We start from the raw sequence: 8,077 nt of genomic DNA, 5'->3' as shown, positions 1-8,077 counted from the left end.
AGAAGAGAGAAAGGAAAATGGAGGAACCTGTTGAAGATGGCCTTTTCAAGAATTTTATCTCCATAGGGCAAAAGTGATATAGGTTAGCAAGAAGGAAGGATCAAGCAAAGATTTTTTGAAGATGGCAGAGACATGGGCATGTTTTTTGTCAGTGGGGAAGAAGCTGCTAGATGGAGACAGATTGGAAATAAGTGAGAGCAAGGGATGACAGTAGGGGAAATATGTTGGAGGAGATGGAATGGGATGGATTTGATGGAGCAGGTAGAAGACTCGGCTTTGGAAGGGAATAAAGCCATTTTATCATGTGAGAAATGGGTGAAGAAGGAATTAGTTGCAGAAAGCATCTGAGTAATAGGAGATGAGGAAGGGTGGAGAAGAGAGAGCTCGTGGAGAATGGCCTCAATATTTTGTGTAAAATGTGAGGCAAGGTTCTCAACTGAGAGAGTACAGGAAGAAGGATGCATGGGAAATTTGAGGAGGGATGGAAAGAGTTGGAAGAGCCACTGTGGAAAGTGGGATATTGAGTTGAAGAGGTAAGTACAATAGGATTGCCTAGCAGCAGTGAGGGCCCAGTTGAGATTGTATAATGTAAATTTGTATAGATCCAGTCAGAATGTTTGCGTGATTTTCTCCATTTTTGTTCAGCAGCATGTATCTAGAAGGAAAGGCAATGAATGGTGGGACTGATCCAAGGTTGAGGCTTAGCGGGGCGCAACTGGCAAAATGATGGCAAGGGGGCCAGGGACTCAAGAGATGAGGACAGTGAAGAATTGAATTGGTTCATCAATGGGTCAAGATCAGTAAAAGCAGAGAGAGTGGCCAGTGCAGGAAAGATTACCTGGGAGAGAATTGAAGGGTCAAGGGATTAGAGTTCATGGTTCAAGTCAGATCAAAAGGTGAAAAACCAATTGATTGTAGTTGGTTAAGGGGATTTCAGAATTCATAAATGTAGAGATGATACATTTGCAGGTGAAGGAAAAAGGGTAGGACAATCTTTGTGTGTGGCTGAGGTGGGATGTAGGGGCAGATCAGAAAAGTGAGTAGGCTGAGGAATTGAGTGGTTAGGGTGTTTGAGGTATATTGAAATCCCCAAATATGAGGACAAGAGTTATGGATTCTAATTTATCCTCATAAAAACAAACAAATAAGCCTATTAGGCATGTAATATTATTATCCCCATTTCACAGATAAAGAAACTGAGAATCAGAAAGACTAAGCCAGGGTCACACAGCTACAAAGTGTGTTACGTGGAATTCAAATTCAGATCTTTTACAATACTCTCATTCTACTCAAGAACTTTATTTCACTTTTGCCTCAGGGCCATGACTGATGTAGGTATCCAAGACCTCACATAACATATGTAGGAGAAATAATAAAAGTATCTATATTGACCCTTTCACTTATCAAAAGAAATTGCCCAAGGAGTTACTCTAGGGAAGGTTGTGCCCCAATGTCTGTAAATTACTTTGCACAAAATAAAAGTCCTAGTCTGATTTCATATTGGATTGAGTTTCCAAATGAGCCAAACATTTATAAAAATGACCCAAATTGTTCAAATAAACTATACCTTTAACAAAGAATCCAGTTTACATTAGCTCTGATTCAAGTAAATGTATGCAATCTCAGCCCCAGTCCTTTGAAAAGCACTTTACTCAGGAAAGACTGGCCCTCCTCACCCTCTGGGTTCTCCTCTTTTAATCAAAAAGTATTGGATAAGGACATTTGAATGCTTTCTGTCCACAGGTCTATTCATACTACCAGATGTGATATGATTAGCCTGACATAGGCTGAATGGGGGATTTGCCTTAAATCTACTCACGTTTGAATCTTAACATGTTAGAGCTAGAAGGACCCTTAGAACAAAAAAAGTCAGAACTAGAAGGTCTTAAAACATCAAAGTCAGAAAGGCTTTTAGCACACAAGATGCAAAACTGGAAGAATTCTTAGCATAATGAATATTTTAGTTAGAAAGGCCTTTAGAAGTTATGTGGTAGAATTACAAGGGTCTTTGAACTCAGAACACTGGAATGAGAAGTGTCCTTAGCAGAGTTGGGGAAAACCTCAGAATTTAGAATATTGGAGATAGAAAGATCTTTGAATATCAGAGAAAAAAGGAACCTTATATTATAGCTTCGGTGTTCCCTAAACATAGAACAAGCCTGTTGAAGTCTCCAAATGAGAAGTTTGTACATGAATAGAAACTAGAACTATGGAAGCCTACTCCATCATCCACACAGCAGGGCCATCTGTTAACATCATTTGTACATTTTGCTCCATTATTCAGTCATTTCTGTCACGTCCAACTCTTTGTGACCCCATTTGGAGTTTTCTTGGCAGAGATATTGGAGTTGTTTAGCCATTTGCTTCTCTAGTTCACTTTAAAGATGAGGAAACTGAGGCAAACAGGGTTAAGTGTCATGTAGCTAGTGTCAGAGGTATAATTTGAATTCAGGTCTTTCAGACTCCAGGCTGGGCACTCTATCCACTGTGCCACCTAGCTGTCCTACATTTCATTCCATTGTCAAATAATAAATCACTTTTTTTTTCTGGATACACTAAGACACAGTTATCTATCTTTCCTATCCTAGAATTCCCCATGCAAAAAGGGACATATATATTTGGATATTCACATGTATTTGATTTCAACATTCTGTAATCCTAGCTCAGGGTCCAAGCAAATCATGTGCCCAGAGACTTTCTGAGTCACAGGATCATCCTTCAGAGATGTTCATCTCTAGAAAATTCTCCAAGTTTTTTTCCCACTCAAAAGGTGACTCAAGGCATAAGACTCACCACTTCCCTCAGGAAAAAGAATCAGTATTCCATAATCTGACCAAGGATTTCCTAATTCTGCACAGGACTTTGCATGAAGTATCTTCCTCTCGTCACTGATCAGCTAAAGAGACACAAGGTAGGCACGTCAATCTCCCACTCAGCCAATGACTTAGTTGGTGGCTGGCCTTGGGTGAATCAGTTAGCATTGAGAAAAAAAAAAAAAAAACAAAGAAACTCTGGTTACTTCATTGTTATAAGGGGGAAAAGCAAACATACAATGTGTCGTTGGCCTGGACTACGCAAACCAAGTGAAGTTAAAGTTTGAATTAAGGTACAGTGTAAACAGACCACCCTGCTTTTCTCTGGTCACTACTACATCTGTCCCTTGGCAACGCTCTTCAGGACTGGTCATTGTCAAAAGTTTGTGTGGGTGGGGGGGAGGGAGAGCAGAGAAGGAACTGACACCAACAGCAATTTCTTTGCCTTCCCTAGTCCCCCTACATTTAATGTAAAAAAGGTCTAGGGTCTTAGAGAGGCAGTATTATTTGCTGAGAAAAAGATTTAGATTCAAGGTAAAAAAAAAAAAACCTAGGCTTGAAACTTAGCTCTGATACTTCCTGACTTGAAAAATTGCTTTATTTTTCTGTAAAATGGGAATAGTTAATTTTATTAATTAAATAAATACTTTAATTCTAAATAGGTAGGTGATTTAATGAATAGAGCCCTGGGCTTAAAATTGGGAAGATCTGAGTTCAAACCCAACCTCAGGTACTAGCTGTGTGACCCTTGGCAAGTCACTTATCCTCTGTCTCAGAGGCAGCTTAGGTGACTCAGTGAATAGATCCTTGGCCTTGAAGTCAGGAAGACCTGAGTTCAATTCTAGCCTCAGATATTTACTGTGTGACCCTGAGCAAGTCACTTAACCCTGTTTACCTTAATCCATTGGAGAAAGAAATGGCAAACTATTCCAGTATCTTAGCCAAGAAAAATAGATCCCTATGTCATTAATTTAATACCATGCTTTGAATATAATGACCTTAATACTGACTGAAATGGTTGTAGTGAGAAAAAATTTTGTAAACTTAAAGCATTATGTGATTGTATGCTATTATTATCCTTATCCTACATTTTCAAAGGTCAGACCCAGTCCTTAGTGATCATTAGAGTTCTTCTTCTTATATATTATTTTCTATTATCTCAGCTTAGTATTTAAAGACTAAAGAGGTTATTGTATCCCACTTGCAGATTTATTTCACGTTACTCACATTCTTGTATTCTACACACTACTTCCTAACTGGGCTACTGGCTATTTCTCAAACCCAATAGTCCATTTACCACCTCTATGCCTTTGCATAAATGGTGCCTCCTGACCAGAATACACTCACTCCTCAATTTTGCCTCTTAGAACACTTAGCTTCCTTCAAGGTTTACCTCAAATACCACCTCCTATGGGAAGGTTTCCTGGTCCTGCTAATTATAGTGCTCTTGCCCTCCTCAAATTAGCTTGCTTTTACTTACATGTTCACAGGTTGAAGGCCTGAGTTAGCTCCTTGAGAAGGACTAGTTTTTGTTTGTTTTTGCCTCACACACAATAAGTGCTTAATAAATGTTTATTGAAAGTCATATTGTTGGAATTGGCTTGTGTATTTGTGGGTTATTTTTAAAAAATATTTTGAAATTCTTTGTCTTTTGGGATTATACTTTGGAAATGTTTGAGTAAGAAAGGCCCATGTAACCTATATGGACAAAAATATTTCTAGCAGTTCTTTTTGTGGTGGCTAAGAACTGGCAATTAAAGGGGTGCCCATCAATTGGGGAATGGCTAGCCAAGCTTAGTATATGATGTGATGGAATATTATTGCATTCTAAGAAATGACAGTCAGGAAGATTTCGGAAAAACCGAGAAAGACTTACATGAACTGATGCAAAATGAAGTGATCAGAACTAGGAGAACATTGTATTCAGTAATAGTAACAATATTCAATTGTGATTGACTAGGCTATTTTCAGCAGTGCAGTGATCCAAGACAATCCCAAGGGATTAAGCATGCTAGCCACTTCCTGAGAAATAAATGATTTTATTTTAATACAGATTGAAGCATGCTATTTTTTCATTTACTTTATTTCATTTTTTTATTCTACTCTTCTTGTACAAAATGAATAGTATGAAAATGTTTTACATAATGGCACATGTATAACCTATATCTGATTGCTACTGTCTCAGAGAGAAGGGAAGGGAGGAAGGGAAGAAGGGATAGAATTTGATACTCAAAACTTTAAATAAAAAAAATGTTTTTAAAGAAAGAAAGGCCCTTGCATTAGCTTGCTTCCTATCATCTTTTAAACCTACAAAACAATTAGTCCATTATGAGTGATAATCCAGAGATCATTAAAGATAGTAACAGGTACTAGGATGTTTTCTATATGAACTCCATCAAAAAAAGATAAATCAACAACATCAATAACAACAATAACAATTGCTGGCAGGCCTATAGCACTTTCCAGTTCACAAAATACTTTCCATAGGTCTTCCTGATTTGAGCCTTGCCGAAATGATTTTATGTAGTTGGGGCAAATATTATTACCCCCATTTTACAGATGGGATAACTGAGGTACATAGAGATGTCAGTTTGAACCCAGGGACTCTTTCTAAATCTCTTTTTCCACAGCTACTTTTTTGCCTATCAATTATTGATCACGTTATCTGTTCTTTATCCTCATCCATCTCTTTAAGGCCTTATTGTATAGTTATTATTTTAGGAAGCATTTCAAATAGTAGGAAGTTTCCCTTTCTGTTTCATTCCAATCTCAAGGCTTTTTTTGCTACTTTGATTTCACTTTTCCAGAAAAGAAAGAGTTGGGAAAGGGGGGGTAAGACTTTGGAAAGTCCCAATGGAAGGGACCCCAAAACGGAAGTAATAAAATCAGAAGGCATGACATCAGGAAGAGCCAACATTGTTAATAGATTAGAACATCTTTTCCAGTAAGCAAAGCCTCTAGGCCTTCAACAATAGAGGTCAAGGAAGGTGACATTTTAGAAAACTGGAAAGCAAATGTTGTTGGGTGTTATTTTCTCCCTCTTTCTTTCTTTTAAAATGTTTGCAAACAAGTTTATAGTATTGGAGCAGTGAATGTATTAATAGAAATAATTTTAGTCCTTAGGCCCCAAATGGCCTCAGGCTTTGTCTCTTAAAAGAGAACAGAGTCTAGAAAAAGTCACAATGTAGGCAATGTATCTGAATTGGGAGGCAGACATCGGGATCCTAAACATTGAATTTTATAGGTACTTTCTTCTTATGCCCATATGCCTCTCTTGAGTATCAGTATATAGGTAAATTATAACAATCCCTACTATTTTATAGCATATTTTAGTTTAAAAAGCATTTGGTATTTTTTTTATCTTATTTGAATCTCATGATTTTTCATTGAGGTTAGGAAAGGCATTAAATTTATCTTCGCCCATGCTAAAGATGAAGAAAATGAAGCCAAAGGAATTTCACTCTTTCCCAATGACGTCCTGTTAGTATACGATGGAGTCATGAGAACAGGGATGACTAAGCCTGGTTTGGGTTCATGAGATGAACTTGGTTTAATTTAAGAGGAGAGAAGGCAACAACCAATGGTTCATTCATTAGCAAACATCTATTAATTAGTGTCTTTGGGTAATACACCATGATAGGCTCTGACTCAGCTTGACTCACAGAGTTTCTATTCTAGGAGTAAGATCACCTCAGCCTCTTCGCTCCCCCCTTATCATATGTCTATTAATCCCATTCGGGGCAATTCTTGTCCCTGGCTTTCTAGAAATTCTCCATAGAAGAACCTCTTAATAATGGACTGGGGAGTTTCCTTTGTTTCTTTTCAGAAGATCATACAGATCTCAGGGCTGGATGGGGCCTTGATGGGTCATCAAATCCAATTCTCTAATTGTATAGTTGAAGTAACTGAGTCCCAGAGATGTTAAATACCTTTTCCATAATCGTATAGGTAGGTCTTTGGATTCCATATCCATCACACTTTCAGCCCATTGCTGCCTCCTATGTATCACAATGCTAAACTCCATTTGGAGGTTTATTAGACCACATTTTGCCTACCTTCTTTTCCCAATAGTCATTTCAGCAGTGTATGACTCTTTATTTGGGGTTTTCTTACAAAGATACTGGAATGGATTGCCATTTCCTTCTCCAGATCATTTGACAGATGAGGAGACTGAGGCAAACAGGGTTAAGTGATTCACCCAGGGGCACACACACACTTAGTAAGAGTCTGAGGCTGGGTTTGAACTCAGGATAATGAGTCTTCCTGACTCCAGGTCCAGTGTTCTATTCACTATGGCGCCCCCTACCTGCCCTTTTCCCCCAACATCCATTGTCTTCAATGATGATTTTGGTTCCATTTGTCCTTTTTAAGTCATGCCTGGTAATGTTCTATAGCTGACTTACACTGGCCATGAGTCTTTCCACTGTCTCTTGGTTTGCTGGCAATTGTGATTTATGACTATCTGCTCCAACTCCTCCATTTTCTAGATGAAGACACTGAGGCTTAGATAGGATTTGTCTTGTCTTCATCTCCTGGCTTCCTTCAAGTCCCTTCCTTCTTGCCTTTGCCAATCCCCCTTAAGGCTAGTTCCTTCTCTCTATAAATTATCTCTAACTTATCCTGTGTACATCTTGCTTATAAATAGTTGTGTGTCACTTGTCTCCATGTTAGATCTTAATCTCCTTGAGGGCAAAGACTATGTTGTTTTTTATTTTGTTTTGTTTTGTTTATGGGTTTATTTGTTTGCTTTTCTTTGTGTCCAAAGCACTTAGAACAGAGTCTGGTACATAGTAGGCTCTTAATCAATGCTTGTCGACTTACTAAATTTAAGCACTGAGCAGCAGAATGAGATCTGAACTCGTGCCTTCTGGCTTTGGAGCCCATTATCAAAAGAGATCATACGTAATGTGCTTTGCAGTCTTCCACATGTTGTTTTTGCTTCTGTTGTCTTTTTATTATACCATGCTGCCTGTCAGATACAGAGGAAGCCTGGAAAGGTTCAGTGACTCACCCAGAGTCACACAGTATCTATCAAAGGCACAAGAACAGACAAGGCAGGTGCCTGGTTGAAAGATTTTAGCTGGAGAGTGGTTGGCAGGAAAATGGCGTGGGTGGCCCTTTCAGGTCTGTGAAGAGCTGCATAGTTCATTCAATGGTCCCAAGTTCTACCTTGCTGTCCATGCCCATCTCATTACTATCAGTGCTGTCCCAGGAATGTTCTGTGATTGGGAGCATCACACATTTTCAAGTCCCTTCCAGACTAA

This window comes from Petaurus breviceps, unplaced genomic scaffold, assembly GCF_028583685.1.
Source record: "Petaurus breviceps papuanus isolate PSGF00001 unplaced genomic scaffold, PetGlider_PUasm1.0 176, whole genome shotgun sequence".
NCBI classification, from domain to species: domain Eukaryota; kingdom Metazoa; phylum Chordata; class Mammalia; order Diprotodontia; family Petauridae; genus Petaurus; species Petaurus breviceps.
The sequence above is the reverse complement of the archived record's forward strand: the minus strand, read 5'-3'. Positions refer to the sequence as shown.